Source organism: Desmodus rotundus, chromosome 4, assembly GCF_022682495.2.
Source record: "Desmodus rotundus isolate HL8 chromosome 4, HLdesRot8A.1, whole genome shotgun sequence".
In the NCBI taxonomy this organism is placed as follows: Eukaryota; Metazoa; Chordata; class Mammalia; order Chiroptera; family Phyllostomidae; genus Desmodus; species Desmodus rotundus.
In genome coordinates, this window is record NC_071390.1 from 135,481,271 (window position 1) to 135,499,856 (window position 18,586).

Here is an 18,586-nt window from a genome sequence, read left to right on the forward strand (position 1 = left end):
TGAAATGTGTATCATTTACGAGACATTGTCTTCAAAGCTTATTCGGGGCGCCGTTGACGTGAGAGATCGTGGGCCTAAAGACGGAGTCGCAAGTAATTCTGCACGCACATCCAGATCAGGTAAATTTTGTGCCCGAAATTTAAGTCTGGAAAGTCATACGGGAGAACGTTTGTGTGCGCAGACTCTCCTTATTCCGAATTTCTGTCTTTTGCAAGTTTGATGGTAGTTTATCAGTATGAAATGTGGATGCCATTGTTGGGATCCATGTTTGATATTGACAGGAAAAGGAACAAGGAAGAACTGCAAAATGGATACTTTACATAAGGTGGTTTACCTTTTGCTTTGATACCATAAAGTTTCCAGTTTGGAATCCCTACACTCATTCGGGACTCGTAGATGATAATTGTGGGGCTCTTAGGTTTTCTTACTGTTGCAACGTGCTTCTTTGCACCTGGACATTTCCCTAGGGTAAAACTGAGGTTGCTAACATATCATGTTTTTTAAAGTGTATTTTACTGGTTTTGCTCTCACCGGTGTCCCACGTTTTTCCCCTCTGCTCCCCTCGTCCAAGTCAACCCCATTCCCTTCAGCCATTCTGCACTTAGTTGAAGTCCGGGGGCATGATTATAAGTTCTCGTGATACTTCACTTGCCATACCGTTCTTGACGTTGCCCTGTCTGCTCAGTACCTACCAATTTGTACTGGCTAATTCCTGCATTTCCCCCCTCCTGCTTCCCCTTCCTCCTCCTGTCTCATAAGCCTCCAAATGATCTCCATAGCGCTGATTGTGTTTCTGTCCTGCTTGTTTGCTTCGTTGGCTTTTGGATCCCATTGTTGATAGCTGTGAATGTATTGCCCTTGAGATGTTCATAGTTTTGATCCTCTTTTTCTTCCGTAAGTGCCTTTAGCTTTTCACAAAATAATGGCTTGGTGACGGGGAACTCCTTTGGCTTTATCTTGCCTGAGGGGCACTGTATGTGTATGAGCCCATTCCGCGACAAACGATAGCTTTGCTGGATAGGGTAGTGGAGCTTGCAGCTAGCTTTGCTTTCCATCCCTTGGAATACTTCTTCCCAGTCCCTTGTGGCCTGCAAATTTTCTTAGGAGCTATCAGCTGACATTCTCAGGGGAACTCCTTTGTCAGGCACTCTCTGCTTTTGTCTTGCTGCTTTTAAGAAACTTGCGCGTGGTTAACCTTTGGCGTTTTAATTATGATGTACCTTGGTGTGATCGACGCTGGGCCCACTTTTGATAGGAGTTCTGTGTGCTTGCCGGCCTTGTATGTGTATTCCCTTCAGCAACGTGGGGAAGTTTTCTTTCATTATATTTTCAAAGAGGTTTTCATTTCCTCCCTTTTTTATCCCTCTCCTTCTGTCAGCCCTATGAGTTGGGTGTTGGTAGGTTTGAGGATTTTCCAGAGGCTCCTGAGCCTCTCAGTGTTGTATTGGCTATATTTTCTTCCCTCATGTATATACTCCTCTTTCTTTGGTGCTTGAATACACGTTTCTCTATTTCCCAACAACTCTCTGCCCGCCCTACCCAACCCTACCTCCCACCCTCACTTTTAAGCCCCTTTGGCTTTGTCCACAGGCCCTTCCTACGTGTTCTTTCACGGCCCTTTCCCTTCCTTCGCACCTTATGGCCCTACACTCTCCCCTCCGGTTACTCTCAGTTTGTTCTTCATTTCAGTGACTCTGGCCACAATTTGTAGGTTCTACTCATGGGTGAGATCATATGGTAGCTGTCTTCCCCCACCTGACTTCCTTCAATTAGCATAAAGCTGCCTGGTTCTGTCCGTGTAGTCATGAAGGGTAGGAGCTCCTGCTTTCCTTGTGTCGGGAGGTACTTTTATTGTGCAAAAGTACCACAGTTCGTGGATGCACTCATGCAGTGATGGGCACCCGGGCTGCTTCCTGCACTTGGCTCTGGTAAATGAAGCTGCTGTGAACATTGGGGTGCACAGGTTCTGTTGTGTTAGTGTTTCTGGATTCATAGGGTGAAATCCCAGCAGTGGAATTGCTGTGCCAGGTGGCAATTCCAGTTTGAGTTTCTAGAGGAGGTGCCATAGTGTTTTCCTCTGTGTTTTCACGGTTCGCATTCCCACCGACAGTGCACTAGGATTCCCTTTTGTCCACCACCTCAGCAGCACTTGGCCTTTGTTGATTTGTTTACCATGGCCCCTGTGACCGGTGCTGGGAGGAACCTTAGGGTGGTTTTAATTGGCTTCTCTCTGATGGCTGGTTTTGCTGAGGATCCTCTCATATGTCTCTGGGGCCTCTGTGCTTCCTCCTTGGAGAGATGTCTCCTCAAGTCCTTTACCCTTTTGTCAATTGGATCGTTTGTCTCCAGGGTGTGAAGTCGTGTGAGTTCTCTCTATGTTCGGGACACCACAGCCTTGTCCCAGTTATCACTGGCAAGTGTGTTTTCCCATACAGTTGGTCCCCTTTTCATTTTGCTAATGGTTCTTTCGCCATGCAGAAGCTGGAGAAATTCTGATGGAGTCCCACTTGTCCATTGTCTCCTTCGTGACCCTTGGCCTAAGGGTGAGAATCCTGGTGAGAAGATTGCTGTGTGGAATATCTGAGGGATTCCTGCCTGTCTTCAGCTCTAGGACTTTTATGGAATGACAGCATGTTTCCGTCTTTTATCCTTCTTGAGGTTGCTTTTCTTTGTGGCGTAACTTGGTGGTTCAGTTTCATTTTGGTCCCCGTGTAGCAGTGCAGATATTCCAACACCGTTTGCCGAAGAGGCTCTTTTCATCCCATCATATGCTCCTTGGCCCCTTTGTCGAATGTTAAGTGACCATAGAGACTTGGGTTTGTTGCTGGTCTCTATCCTGTTCACTGCTGTATGCGTCTCTTCCTATGCCAGTAGCAGACGGTTCTGATCACCATGGCCTCGTGTGATTTCAGCTATGATGATCCCACCTAGTTCGTTCTTCTTTATCAGAATTGCTGCAGCTATTCGGGGCCGTTGATGGTTCCAGATAGACGTTGGAATAGTTTCTTCGATGTCCGTGAAATATGTCATTGGTATTTCAATAAGGATTGAGTTGAACCTACAAATGGCGTTGCGTAGACAGGACACTTTGATGGTGTTAATTCTTCCAATCCAGCAACATGTTGCGTGCTGCCATTTGTTGGTGCCTGCCTTAATTTCTTTCTTCCATGTTGTGTACTTTTCTGAGTAGGGGTCTTTCACCTCCTCGGTTAAGATTATTCCTAAGGACTTTGGTTTTCTCGTTGCTGTGTCAGAGGGGATTCGCTCCTGGATTTCACTTCTGATATTTCACTCTTGGTGTGCAAGAAATACTCATGGTTTCTCATTATTGACTTTGTGTGCCTCTGTTGCGCCAGAGTGGCTTACTACGTGAAGTAGTTTCTTGGCGGAGTCTATCGGATTTTCCATGCACACCACGATGTCCTCTGCAAACAATGGCATCTTCCCTCCCTGCTCTCAATTTGGATGGCATTTATTTCTTTTTCTTGCCAGGTCACTGTGGCTAGGACTTCCAGTACTATGTAGTGGTGACAGTGGACATGCTTGTCTTGTTTTCCATCTTCGTGGGAAAGGGTTTAGCTTTAGCCCTATGAGTGGGATGTTGGCTGTAGGTCTTAGATGTGTTTTGTGGCCCTTCTTGCGTGAGTAGATCAAGAAATTAAGATGGCCAAAATGGAGCAGGGAAGAAATGTGAGGAGAGCACTATCCCACAGTGACATGGGATGGATGGAATATTTCAAATTACTGTTATTCTCTAATTGTATATGCAAGCTGATCAAGTCACAACGCTTTCTCAGCCGATAAGTGAATCCTGTAGTAAACTCACCTGTCCTGACCATTGTGTACTTCCCAAACTACAGAACACATGGATGACCGTGATGAATACTTGACACGGAAGGTATACATGCTTCTGCTGTTTGCATGAAGTATAAGCTGTGGCACACTGTTTGATATTTATTCTGTCCGGGCCGTGACTTGTTTCTCTGATTGAGGATCACGGCTCTCCCATGAGGCATTAGGGTCACTTTGGTGTGTGCACCCATTTCTCTTTTAGTTAGGATCTTCGGAGACACCATTATACTCTTGACGTCACAACTGCCTGTTTTGATAAACCTACATTCTTCCTGGTTCCTTCAGTGTCTGTGGTGTATTCTCCTTTTCTCTTTAGCGGTTCTTCTTATCCACCAGCCCCCTGACAAAAAAAGTTCAACAACTAACACCTAATGTAATCATATCCAAAGCCTGTCCTCATCGGTATGAGGACTCGGCTCCATAGCCACTCTGCATGAATGTATAGTTGGCGTCCATACTTTCATAGAATTGAGGATCATTATTTTGCTTTTCAGATTCTCCTGAAAGAATTTCCTCCCCCAAGGTAATAAATTTTATGTTTTCCTATCGCGGTATTAAGAAGAGATTAAATGAAATGTGTATCATTTACGAGACATTGTCTTCAAAGCTTATTCGGGGCGCCGTTGACGTGAGAGATGGTGGGCCTAAAGACGGAGTCGCAAGGAATTCTGCACGCACATCCAGATCAGGTAAATTTTGTGCCCGAAATTTAAGTCTGGAAAGTCATACGGGAGAACGTTTGTGTGCGCAGACTCTCCTTATTCCGAATTTCTGTCTTGTGCAAGTTTGATGGTAGTTTATCAGTATGAAATGTGGATGCCATTGTTGGGATCCATGTTTGATATTGACAGGAAAAGGAACAAGGAAGAACTGCAAAATGGATACTTTACATAAGGTGGTTTACCTTTTGCTTTGATACCATAAAGTTTCCAGTTTGGAATCCCTACACTCATTCGGGACTCGTAGATGATAATTGTGGGGCTCTTAGGTTTTCTTACTGTTGCAACGTGCTTCTTTGCACCTGGACATTTCCCTAGGGTAAAACTGAGGTTGCTAACATATCATGTTTTTTAAAGTGTATTTTACTGGTTTTGCTCTCACCGGTGTCCCACGTTTTTCCCCTCTGCTCCCCTCGTCCAAGTCAACCCCATTCCCTTCAGCCATTCTGCACTTAGTTGAAGTCCGGGGGCATGATTATAAGTTCTCGTGATACTTCACTTGCCATACCGTTCTTGACGTTGCCCTGTCTGCTCAGTACCTACCAATTTGTACTGGCTAATTCCTGCATTTCCCCCCTCCTGCTTCCCCTTCCTCCTCCTGTCTCATAAGCCTCCAAATGATCTCCATAGCGCTGATTGTGTTTCTGTCCTGCTTGTTTGCTTCGTTGGCTTTTGGATCCCATTGTTGATAGCTGTGAATGTATTGCCCTTGAGATGTTCATAGTTTTGATCCTCTTTTTCTTCCGTAAGTGCCTTTAGCTTTTCACAAAATAATGGCTTGGTGACGGGGAACTCCTTTGGCTTTATCTTGCCTGAGGGGCACTGTATGTGTATGAGCCCATTCCGCGACAAACGATAGCTTTGCTGGATAGGGTAGTGTAGCTTGCAGCTAGCTTTGCTTTCCATCCCTTGGAATACTTCTTCCCAGTCCCTTGTGGCCTGCAAATTTTCTTAGGAGCTATCAGCTGACATTCTCAGGGGAACTCCTTTGTCAGGCACTCTCTGCTTTTGTCTTGCTGCTTTTAAGAAACTTGCGCGTGGTTAACCTTTGGCGTTTTAATTATGATGTACCTTGGTGTGATCGACGCTGGGCCCACTTTTGATAGGAGTTCTGTGTGCTTGCCGGCCTTGTATGTGTATTCCCTTCAGCAACGTGGGGAAGTTTTCTTTCATTATATTTTCAAAGAGGTTTTCATTTCCTCCCTTTTTTATCCCTCTCCTTCTGTCAGCCCTATGAGTTGGGTGTTGGTAGGTTTGAGGATTTTCCAGAGGCTCCTGAGCCTCTCAGTGTTGTATTGGCTATATTTTCTTCCCTCATGTATATACTCCTCTTTCTTTGGTGCTTGAATACATGTTTCTCTATTTCCCAACAACTCTCTGCCCGCCCTACCCAACCCTACCTCCCACCCTCACTTTTAAGCCCCTTTGGCTTTGTCCACAGGCCCTTCCTACGTGTTCTTTCACGGCCCTTTCCCTTCCTTCGCACCTTATGGCCCTACACTCTCCGCTCCGGTTACTCTCAGTTTGTTCTTCATTTCAGTGACTCTGGCCACAATTTGTAGGTTCTACTCATGGGTGAGATCATATGGTAGCCGTCTTCCCCCACCTGACTTCCTTCAATTAGCATGAAGCTGCCTGGTTCTGTCCGTGTAGTCATGAAGGGTAGGAGCTCCTGCTTTCCTTGTGTCGGGAGGTACTTTTATTGTGCAAAAGTACCACAGTTCGTGGATGCACTCATGCAGTGATGGGCACCCGGGCTGCTTCCTGCACTTGGCTCTGGTAAATGAAGCTGCTGTGAACATTGGGGTGCACAGGTTCTGTTGTGTTAGTGTTTCTGGATTCATAGGGTGAAATCCCAGCAGTGGAATTGCTGTGCCAGGTGGCAATTCCAGTTTGAGTTTCTAGAGGAGGTGCCATAGTGTTTTCCTCTGTGTTTTCACGGTTCGCATTCCCACCGACAGTGCACTAGGATTCCCTTTTGTCCACCACCTCAGCAGCACTTGGCCTTTGTTGATTTGTTTACCATGGCCCCTGTGACCGGTGCTGGGAGGAACCTTAGGGTGGTTTTAATTGGCTTCTCTCTGATGGCTGGTTTTGCTGAGGATCCTCTCATATGTCTCTGGGGCCTCTGTGCTTCCTCCTTGGAGAGATGTCTCCTCAAGTCCTTTACCCTTTTGTCAATTGGATCGTTTGTCTCCAGGGTGTGAAGTCGTGTGAGTTCTCTCTATGTTCGGGACACCACAGCCTTGTCCCAGTTATCACTGGCAAGTGTGTTTTCCCATACAGTTGGTCCCCTTTTCATTTTGCTAATGGTTCTTTCGCCATGCAGAAGCTGGAGAAATTCTGATGGAGTCCCACTTGTCCATTGTCTCCTTCGTGACCCTTGGCCTAAGGGTGAGAATCCTGGTGAGAAGATTGCTGTGTGGAATATCTGAGGGATTCCTGCCTGTCTTCAGCTCTAGGACTTTTATGGAATGACAGCATGTTTCCGTCTTTTATCCTTCTTGAGGTTGCTTTTCTTTGTGGCGTAACTTGGTGGTTCAGTTTCATTTTGGTCCCCGTGTAGCAGTGCAGATATTCCAACACCGTTTGCCGAAGAGGCTCTTTTCATCCCATCATATGCTCCTTGGCCCCTTTGTCGAATGTTAAGTGACCATAGAGACTTGGGTTTGTTGCTGGTCTCTATCCTGTTCACTGCTGTATGCGTCTCTTCCTATGCCAGTAGCAGACGGTTCTGATCACCATGGCCTCGTGTGATTTCAGCTATGATGATCCCACCTAGTTCGTTCTTCTTTCTCAGAATTGCTGCAGCTATTCGGGGCCGTTGATGGTTCCAGATAGACGTTGGAATAGTTTCTTCGATGTCCGTGAAATATGTCATTGGTATTTCAATAAGGATTGAGTTGAACCTACAAATGGCGTTGCGTAGACAGGACACTTTGATGGTGTTAATTCTTCCAATCCAGCAACATGTTGCATGCTGCCATTTGTTCGTGCCTGCCTTAATTTCTTTCTTCCATGTTGTGTACTTTTCTGAGTAGGGGTCTTTCACCTCCTCGGTTAAGATTATTCCTAAGGACTTTGGTTTTCTCGTTGCTGTGTCAGAGGGGATTCGCTCCTGGATTTCACTTCTGATATTTCACTCTTGGTGTGCAAGAAATACTCATGGTTTCTCATTATTGACTTTGTGTGCCTCTGTTGCGCCAGAGTGGCTTACTACGTGAAGTAGTTTCTTGGCGGAGTCTATCGGATTTTCCATGCACACCACGATGTCCTCTGCAAACAATGGCATCTTCCCTCCCTGCTCTCAATGTGGATGGCATTTATTTCTTTTTCTTGCCAGGTCACTGTGGCTAGGACTTCCAGTACTATGTAGTGGTGACAGTGGACATGCTTGTCTTGTTTTCCATCTTCGTGGGAAAGGGTTTAGCTTTAGCCCTATGAGTGGGATGTTGCCTGTAGGTCTTAGATGTGTTTTGTGGCCCTTCTTGCGTGAGTAGATCAAGAAATTAAGATGGCCAAAATGGAGCAGGGAAGAAATGTGAGGAGAGCACTATCCCACAGTGACATGGGATGGATGGAATATTTCAAATTACTGTTATTCTCTAATTGTATATGCAAGCTGATCAAGTCACAACGCTTTCTCAGCCGATAAGTGAATCCTGTAGTAAACTCACCTGTCCTGACCATTGTGTACTTCCCAAACTACAGAACACATGGATGATCGTGATGAATACTTGGCACGGAAGGTATACATGCTTCTGCTGTTTGCATGAAGTATAAGCTGTGGCACACTGTTTGATATTTATTCTGTCCGGGCCGTGACTTGTTTCTCTGATTGAGGATCACGGCTCTCCCATGAGGCATTAGGGTCACTTTGGTGTGTGCACCCATTTCTCTTTTAGTTAGGATCTTCGGAGACACCATTATACTCTTGACGTCACAACTGCCTGTTTTGATAAACCTACATTCTTCCTGGTTCCTTCAGTGTCTGTGGTGTATTCTCCTTTTCTCTTTAGTGGTTCTTCTTATCCACCAGCCCCCTGACAAAAAAAGTTCAACAACTAACACCTAATGTAATCATATCCAAAGCCTGTCCTCATCGGTATGAGGACTCGGCTCCATAGCCACTCTGCATGAATGTATAGTTGGCGTCCATACTTTCATAGAATTGAGGATCATTATTTTGCTTTTCAGATTCTCCTGAAAGAATTTCCTCCCCCAAGGTAATAAATTTTATGTTTTCCTATCGCGGTATTAAGAAGAGATTAAATGAAATGTGTATCATTTACGAGACATTGTCTTCAAAGCTTATTCGGGGCGCCGTTGACGTGAGAGATCGTGGGCCTAAAGACCGAGTCGCAAGGAATTCTGCACACACATCCAGATCAGGTAAATTTTGTGCCCGAAATTTAAGTCTGGAAAGTCATACGGGAGAACGTTTGTGTGCGCAGACTCTCCTTATTCCGAATTTCTGTCTTTTGCAAGTTTGATGGTAGTTTATCAGTATGAAATGTGGATGCCATTGTTGGGATCCATGTTTGATATTGACAGGAAAAGGAACAAGGAAGAACTGCAAAATGGATACTTTACATAAGGTGGTTTACCTTTTGCTTTGATACCATAAAGTTTCCAGTTTGGAATCCCTACACTCATTCGGGACTCGTAGATGATAATTGTGGGGCTCTTAGGTTTTCTTACTGTTGCAACGTGCTTCTTTGCACCTGGACATTTCCCTAGGGTAAAACTGAGGTTGCTAACATATCATGTTTTTTAAAGTGTATTTTACTGGTTTTGCTCTCACCGGTGTCCCACGTTTTTCCCCTCTGCTCCCCTCGTCCAAGTCAACCCCATTCCCTTCAGCCATTCTGCACTTAGTTGAAGTCCGGGGGCATGATTATAAGTTCTCCTGATACTTCACTTGCCATACCGTTCTTGACGTTGCCCTGTCTGCTCAGTACCTACCAATTTGTACTGGCTAATTCCTGCATTTCCCCCCTCCTGCTTCCCCTTCCTCCTCCTGTCTCATAAGCCTCCAAATGATCTCCATAGCGCTGATTGTGTTTCTGTCCTGCTTGTTTGCTTCGTTGGCTTTTGGATCCCATTGTTGATAGCTGTGAATGTATTGCCCTTGAGATGTTCATAGTTTTGATCCTCTTTTTCTTCCGTAAGTGCCTTTAGCTTTTCACAAAATAATGGCTTGGTGACGGGGAACTCCTTTGGCTTTATCTTGCCTGAGGGGCACTGTATGTGTATGAGCCCATTCCGCGACAAACGATAGCTTTGCTGGATAGGGTAGTGGAGCTTGCAGCTAGCTTTGCTTTCCATCCCTTGGAATACTTCTTCCCAGTCCCTTGTGGCCTGCAAATTTTCTTAGGAGCTATCAGCTGACATTCTCAGGGGAACTCCTTTGTCAGGCACTCTCTGCTTTTGTCTTGCTGCTTTTAAGAAACTTGCGCGTGGTTAACCTTTGGCGTTTTAATTATGATGTACCTTGGTGTGATCGACGCTGGGCCCACTTTTGATAGGAGTTCTGTGTGCTTGCCGGCCTTGTATGTGTATTCCCTTCAGCAACGTGGGGAAGTTTTCTTTCATTATATTTTCAAAGAGGTTTTCATTTCCTCCCTTTTTTATCCCTCTCCTTCTGTCAGCCCTATGAGTTGGGTGTTGGTAGGTTTGAGGATTTTCCAGAGGCTCCTGAGCCTCTCAGTGTTGTATTGGCTATATTTTCTTCCCTCATGTATATACTCCTCTTTCTTTGGTGCTTGAATACACGTTTCTCTATTTCCCAACAACTCTCTGCCCGCCCTACCCAACCCTACCTCCCACCCTCACTTTTAAGCCCCTTTGGCTTTGTCCACAGGCCCTTCCTACATGTTCTTTCACGGCCCTTTCCCTTCCTTCGCACCTTATGGCCCTACACTCTCCGCTCCGGTTACTCTCAGTTTGTTCTTCATTTCAGTGACTCTGGCCACAATTTGTAGGTTCTACTCATGGGTGAGATCATATGGTAGCCGTCTTCCCCCACCGACTTCCTTCAATTAGCATAAAGCTGCCTGGTTCTGTCCGTGTAGTCATGAAGGGTAGGAGCTCCTGCTTTCCTTGTGTCGGGAGGTACTTTTATTGTGCAAAAGTACCACAGTTCGTGGATGCACTCATGCAGTGATGGGCACCCGGGCTGCTTCCTGCACTTGGCTCTGGTAAATGAAGCTGCTGTGAACATTGGGGTGCACAGGTTCTGTTGTGTTAGTGTTTCTGGATTCATAGGGTGAAATCCCAGCAGTGGAATTGCTGTGCCAGGTGGCAATTCCAGTTTGAGTTTCTAGAGGAGGTGTCATAGTGTTTTCCTCTGTGTTTTCACGGTTCGCATTCCCACCGACAGTGCACTAGGATTCCCTTTTGTCCACCACCTCAGCAGCACTTGGCCTTTGTTGATTTGTTTACCATGGCCCCTGTGACCGGTGCTGGGAGGAACCTTAGGGTGGTTTTAATTGGCTTCTCTCTGATGGCTGGTTTTGCTGAGGATCCTCTCATATGTCTCTGGGGCCTCTGTGCTTCCTCCTTGGAGAGATGTCTCCTCAAGTCCTTTACCCTTTTGTCAATTGGATCGTTTGTCTCCAGGGTGTGAAGTCGTGTGAGTTCTCTCTATGTTCGGGACACCACAGCCTTGTCCCAGTTATCACTGGCAAGTGTGTTTTCCCATACAGTTGGTCCCCTTTTCATTTTGCTAATGGTTCTTTCGCCATGCAGAAGCTGGAGAAATTCTGATGGAGTCCCACTTGTCCATTGTCTCCTTCGTGACCCTTGGCCTAAGGGTGAGAATCCTGGTGAGAAGATTGCTGTGTGGAATATCTGAGGGATTCCTGCCTGTCTTCAGCTCTAGGACTTTTATGGAATGACAGCATGTTTCCGTCTTTTATCCTTCTTGAGGTTGCTTTTCTTTGTGGCGTAACTTGGTGGTTCAGTTTCATTTTGGTCCCCGTGTAGCAGTGCAGATATTCCAACACCGTTTGCCGAAGAGGCTCTTTTCATCCCATCATATGCTCCTTGGCCCCTTTGTCGAATGTTAAGTGACCATAGAGACTTGGGTTTGTTGCTGGTCTCTATCCTGTTCACTGCTGTATGCGTCTCTTCCTATGCCAGTAGCAGACGGTTCTGATCACCATGGCCTCGTGTGATTTCAGCTATGATGATCCCACCTAGTTCGTTCTTCTTTCTCAGAATTGCTGCAGCTATTCGGGGCCGTTGATGGTTCCAGATAGACGTTGGAATAGTTTCTTCGATGTCCGTGAAATATGTCATTGGTATTTCAATAAGGATTGAGTTGAACCTACAAATGGCGTTGCGTAGACAGGACACTTTGATGGTGTTAATTCTTCCAATCCAGCAACATGTTGCATGCTGCCATTTGTTCGTGCCTGCCTTAATTTCTTTCTTCCATGTTGTGTACTTTTCTGAGTAGGGGTCTTTCACCTCCTCGGTTAAGATTATTCCTAAGGACTTTGGTTTTCTCGTTGCTGTGTCAGAGGGGATTCGCTCCTGGATTTCACTTCTGATATTTCACTCTTGGTGTGCAAGAAATACTCATGGTTTCTCATTATTGACTTTGTGTGCCTCTGTTGCGCCAGAGTGGCTTACTACGTGAAGTAGTTTCTTGGCGGAGTCTATCGGATTTTCCATGCACACCACGATGTCCTCTGCAAACAATGGCATCTTCCCTCCCTGCTCTCAATGTGGATGGCATTTATTTCTTTTTCTTGCCAGGTCACTGTGGCTAGGACTTCCAGTACTATGTAGTGGTGACAGTGGACATGCTTGTCTTGTTTTCCATCTTCGTGGGAAAGGGTTTAGCTTTAGCCCTATGAGTGGGATGTTGCCTGTAGGTCTTAGATGTGTTTTGTGGCCCTTCTTGCGTGAGTAGATCAAGAAATTAAGATGGCCAAAATGGAGCAGGGAAGAAATGTGAGGAGAGCACTATCCCACAGTGACATGGGATGGATGGAATATTTCAAATTACTGTTATTCTCTAATTGTATATGCAAGCTGATCAAGTCACAACGCTTTCTCAGCCGATAAGTGAATCCTGTAGTAAACTCACCTGTCCTGACCATTGTGTACTTCCCAAACTACAGAACACATGGATGACCGTGATGAATACTTGGCACGGAAGGTATACATGCTTCTGCTGTTTGCATGAAGTATAAGCTGTGGCACACTGTTTGATATTTATTCTGTCCGGGCCGTGACTTGTTTCTCTGATTGAGGATCACGGCTCTCCCATGAGGCATTAGGGTCACTTTGGTGTGTGCACCCATTTCTCTTTTAGTTAGGATCTTCGGAGACACCATTATACTCTTGACGTCACAACTGCCTGTTTTGATAAACCTACATTCTTCCTGGTTCCTTCAGTGTCTGTGGTGTATTCTCCTTTTCTCTTTAGCGGTTCTTCTTATCCACCAGCCCCCTGACAAAAAAAGTTCAACAACTAACACCTAATGTAATCATATCCAAAGCCTGTCCTCATCGGTATGAGGACTCGGCTCCATAGCCACTCTGCATGAATGTATAGTTGGCGTCCATACTTTCATAGAATTGAGGATCATTATTTTGCTTTTCAGATTCTCCTGAAAGAATTTCCTCCCCCAAGGTAATAAATTTTATGTTTTCCTATCGCGGTATTAAGAAGAGATTAAATGAAATGCGTATCATTTACGAGACATTGTCTTCAAAGCTTATTCGGGGCGCCGTTGACGTGAGAGATCGTGGGCCTAAAGACGGAGTGGCAAGGAATTCTGCACGCACATCCAGATCAGGTAAATTTTGTGCCCGAAATTTAAGTCTGGAAAGTCATACGGGAGAACGTTTGTGTGCGCAGACTCTCCTTATTCCGAATTTCTGTCTTTTGCAAGTTTGATGGTAGTTTATCAGTATGAAATGTGGATGCCATTGTTGGGATCAATGTTTGATATTGACAGGAAAAGGAACAAGGAAGAACTGCAAAATGGATACTTTACATAAGGTGGTTTACCTTTTGCTTTGATACCATAAAGTTTCCAGTTTGGAATCCCTACACTCATTCGGGACTCGTAGATGATAATTGTGGGGCTCTTAGGTTTTCTTACTGTTGCAACGTGCTTCTTTGCACCTGGACATTTCCCTAGGGTAAAACTGAGGTTGCTAACATATCATGTTTTTTAAAGTGTATTTTACTGGTTTTGCTCTCACCGGTGTCCCAAGTTTTTCCCCTCTGCTCCCCTCGTCCAAGTCAACCCCATTCCCTTCAGCCATTCTGCACTTAGTTGAAGTCCGGGGGCATGATTATAAGTTCTCGTGATACTTCACTTGCCATACCGTTCTTGACGTTGCCCTGTCTGCTCAGTACCTACCAATTTGTACTGGCTAATTCCTGCATTTCCCCCCTCCTGCTTCCCCTTCCTCCTCCTGTCTCATAAGCCTCCAAATGATCTCCATAGCGCTGATTGTGTTTCTGTCCTGCTTGTTTGCTTCGTTGGCTTTTGGATCCCATTGTTGATAGCTGTGAATGTATTGCCCTTGAGATGTTCATAGTTTTGATCCTCTTTTTCTTCCGTAAGTGCCTTTAGCTTTTCACAAAATAATGGCTTGGTGACGGGGAACTCCTTTGGCTTTATCTTGCCTGAGGGGCACTGTATGTGTATGTGCCCATTCCGCGACAAACGATAGCTTTGCTGCATAGGGTAGTGTAGCTTGCAGCTAGCTTTGCTTTCCATACCTTGGAATACTTCTTCCCAGTCCCTTGTGGCCTGCAAATTTTCTTAGGAGCTATCAGCTGACATTCTCAGGGGAACTCCTTTGTCAGGCACTCTCTGCTTTTGTCTTGCTGCTTTTAAGAAACTTGCGCGTGGTTAACCTTTGGCGTTTTAATTATGATGTACCTTGGTGTGATCGACGCTGGGCCCACTTTTGATAGGAGTTCTGTGTGCTTGCCGGCCTTGTATGTGTATTCCCTTCAGCAACGTGGGGAAGTTTTCTTTCATTATATTTTCAAAGAGGTTTTCATTTCCTCCCTTTTTTATCCCTCTCCTTCTGTCAGCCCTATGAGTTGGGTGTTGGTAGGTTTGAGGATTTTCCAGAGGCTCCTGAGCCTCTCAGTGTTGTATTGGCTATATTTTCTTCCCTCATGTATATACTCCTCTTTCTTTGGTGCTTGAATACACGTTTCTCTATTTCCCAACAGCTCTCTGCCCGCCCTACCCAACCCTACCTCCCACCCTCACTTTTAAGCCCCTTTGGCTTTGTCCACAGGCCCTTCCTACGTGTTCTTTCAGGCCCTTTCCCTTCCTTCGCACCTTATGGCCCTACACTCTCCGCTCCGGTTACTCTCAGTTTGTTCTTCATTTCAGTGACTCTGGCCACAATTTGTAGGTTCTACTCATGGGTGAGATCATATGGTAGCCGTCTCCCCCCACCTGACTTCCTTCAATTAGCATGAAGCTGCCTGGTTCTGTCCGTGTAGTCATGAAGGGTAGGAGCTCCTGCTTTCCTTGTGTCGGGAGGTACTTTTATTGTGCAAAAGTACCACAGTTCGTGGATGCACTCATGCAGTGATGGGCACCCGGGCTGCTTCCTGCACTTGGCTCTGGTAAATGAAGCTGCTGTGAACATTGGGGTGCACAGGTTCTGTTGTGTTAGTGTTTCTGGATTCATAGGGTGAAATCCCAGCAGTGGAATTGCTGTGCCAGGTGGCAATTCCAGTTTGAGTTTCTAGAGGAGGTGCCATAGTGTTTTCCTCTGTGTTTTCACGGTTCGCATTCCCACCGACAGTGCACTAGGATTCCCTTTTGTCCACCACCTCAGCAGCACTTGGCCTTTGTTGATTTGTTTACCATGGCCCCTGTGACCGGTGCTGGGAGGAACCTTAGGGTGGTTTTAATTGGCTTCTCTCTGATGGCTGGTTTTGCTGAGGATCCTCTCATATGTCTCTGGGGCCTCTGTGCTTCCTCCTTGGAGAGATGTCTCCTCAAGTCCTTTACCCTTTTGTCAATTGGATCGTTTGTCTCCAGGGTGTGAAGTCGTGTGAGTTCTCTCTATGTTCGGGACGCCACAGCCTTGTCCCAGTTATCACTGGCAAGTGTGTTTTCCCATACAGTTGGTCCCCTTTTCATTTTGCTAATGGTCCTTTCGCCATGCAGAAGCTGGAGAAATTCTGATGGAGTCCCACTTGTCCATTGTCTCCTTCGTGACCCTTGGCCTAAGGGTGAGAATCCTGGTGAGAAGATTGCTGTGTGGAATATCTGAGGGATTCCTGCCTGTCTTCAGCTCTAGGACTTTTATGGAATGACAGCATGTTTCCGTCTTTTATCCTTCTTGAGGTTGCTTTTCTTTGTGGCGTAACTTGGTGGTTCAGTTTCATTTTGGTCCCCGTGTAGCAGTGCAGATATTCCAACACCTTTTGCCGAAGAGGCTCTTTTCATCCCATCATATGCTCCTGGCCCCTTTGTCGAATGTTAAGTGACCATAGAGACTTGGGTTTGTTGCTGGTCTCTATCCTGTTCACTGCTGTATGCGTCTCTTCCTATGCCAGTAGCAGACGGTTCTGTTCACCATGGCCTCGTGTGATTTCAGCTATGATGATCCCACCTAGTTCGTTCTTCTTTCTCAGAATTGCTGCAGCTATTCGGGGCCGTTGATGGTTCCAGATAGACGTTGGAATAGTTTCTTCGATGTCCGTGAAATATGTCATTGGTATTTCAATAAGGATTGAGTTGAACCTACAAATGGCGTTGCGTAGACAGGACACTTTGATGGTGTTAATTCTTCCAATCCAGCAACATGTTGCGTGCTGCCATTTGTTCGTGCCTGCCTTAATTTCTTTCTTCCATGTTGTGTACTTTTCGGAGTAGGGGTCTTTCACCTCCTCGGTTAGGATTATTCCTAAGGACTTTCGTTTTCTCGTTGCTGTGTCAGAGGGGATTCGCTCCTGGATTTCACTTCTGATATTTCACTCTTGGTGTGCAAGAAATACTCATGGTTTCTCATTATTGACTTTGTGTGCCTCTGTTGCGCCAGAGTGGCTTACTACGTGAAGTAGTTTCTTGGCGGAGTCTATCGGATTTTCCATGCACACCACGATGTCCTCTGCAAACAATGGCATCTTCCCTCCCTGCTCTCAATTTGGATGGCATTTATTTCTTTTTCTTGCCAGGTCACTGTGGCTAGGACTTCCAGTACTATGTAGTGGTGACAGTGGACATGCTTGTCTTGTTTTCCATCTTCGTGGGAAAGGGTTTAGCTTTAGCCCTATGAGTGGGATGTTGCCTGTAGGTCTTAGATGTGTTTTGTGGCCCTTCTTGCGTGAGTAGATCAAGAAATTAAGATGCCAAAATGGAGCAGGGAAGAAATGTGAGGCGAGCACTATCCCACAGTGACATGGGATGGATGGAATATTTCAAATTACTGTTATTCTCTAATTGTATATGCAAGCTGATCAAGTCACAACGCTTTCTCAGCCGATAAGTGAATCCTGTAGTAAACTCACCTGTCCTGACCATTGTGTACTTCCCAAACTACAGAACACATGGATGACCGTGATGAATACTTGGCACGGAAGGTATACATGCTTCTGCTGTTTGCATGAAGTATAAGCTGTGGCACACTGTTTGATATTTATTCTGTCCGGGCCGTGACTTGTTTCTCTGATTGAGGATCACGGCTCTCCCATGAGGCATTAGGGTCACTTTGGTGTGTGCACCCATTTCTCTTTTAGTTAGGATCTTCGGAGACACCATTATACTCTTGACGTCACAACTGCCTGTTTTGATAAACCTACATTCTTCCTGGTTCCTTCAGTGTCTGTGGTGTATTCTCCTTTTCTCTTTAGTGGTTCTTCTTATCCACCAGGCCCCTGACAAAAAAAGTTCAACAACTAACACCTAATGTAATCATATCCAAAGCCTGTCCTCATCGGTATGAGGACTCGGCTCCATAGCCACTCTGCATGAATGTATAGTTGGCGTCCATACTTTCATAGAATTGAGGATCATTATTTTGCTTTTCAGATTCTCCTGAAAGAATTTCCTCCCCCAAGGTAATAAATTTTATGTTTTCCTATCGCGGTATTAAGAAGAGATTAAATGAAATGTGTATCATTTACGAGACATTGTCTTCAAAGCTTATTCGGGGCGCCGTTGACGTGAGAGATGGTGGGCCTAAAGACGGAGTGGCAAGGAATTCTGCACGCACATCCAGATCAGGTAAATTTTGTGCCCGAAATTTAAGTCTGGAAAGTCATACGGGAGAACGTTTGTGTGCGCAGACTCTCCTTATTCCGAATTTCTGTCTTTTGCAAGTTTGATGGTAGTTTATCAGTATGAAATGTGGATGCCATTGTTGGGATCCATGTTTGATATTGACAGGAAAAGGAACAAGGAAGAACTGCAAAATGGATACTTTACATAAGGTGGTTTACCTTTTGCTTTGATACCATAAAGTTTCCAGTTTGGAATCCCTACACTCATTCGGGACTCGTAGATGATAATTGTGGGGCTCTTAGGTTTTCTTACTGTTGCAACGTGCTTCTTTGCACCTGGACATTTCCCTAGGGTAAAACTGAGGTTGCTAACATATCATGTTTTTTAAAGTGTATTTTACTGGTTTTGCTCTCACCGGTGTCCCAAGTTTTTCCCCTCTGCTCCCCTCGTCCAAGTCAACCCCATTCCCTTCAGCCATTCTGCACTTAGTTGAAGTCCGGGGGCATGATTATAAGTTCTCGTGATACTTCACTTGCCATACCGTTCTTGACGTTGCCCTGTCTGCTCAGTACCTACCAATTTGTACTGGCTAATTCCTGCATTTCCCCCCTCCTGCTTCCCCTTCCTCCTCCTGTCTCATAAGCCTCCAAATGATCTCCATAGCGCTGATTGTGTTTCTGTCCTGCTTGTTTGCTTCGTTGGCTTTTGGATCCCATTGTTGATAGCTGTGAATGTATTGCCCTTGAGATGTTCATAGTTTTGATCCTCTTTTTCTTCCGTAAGTGC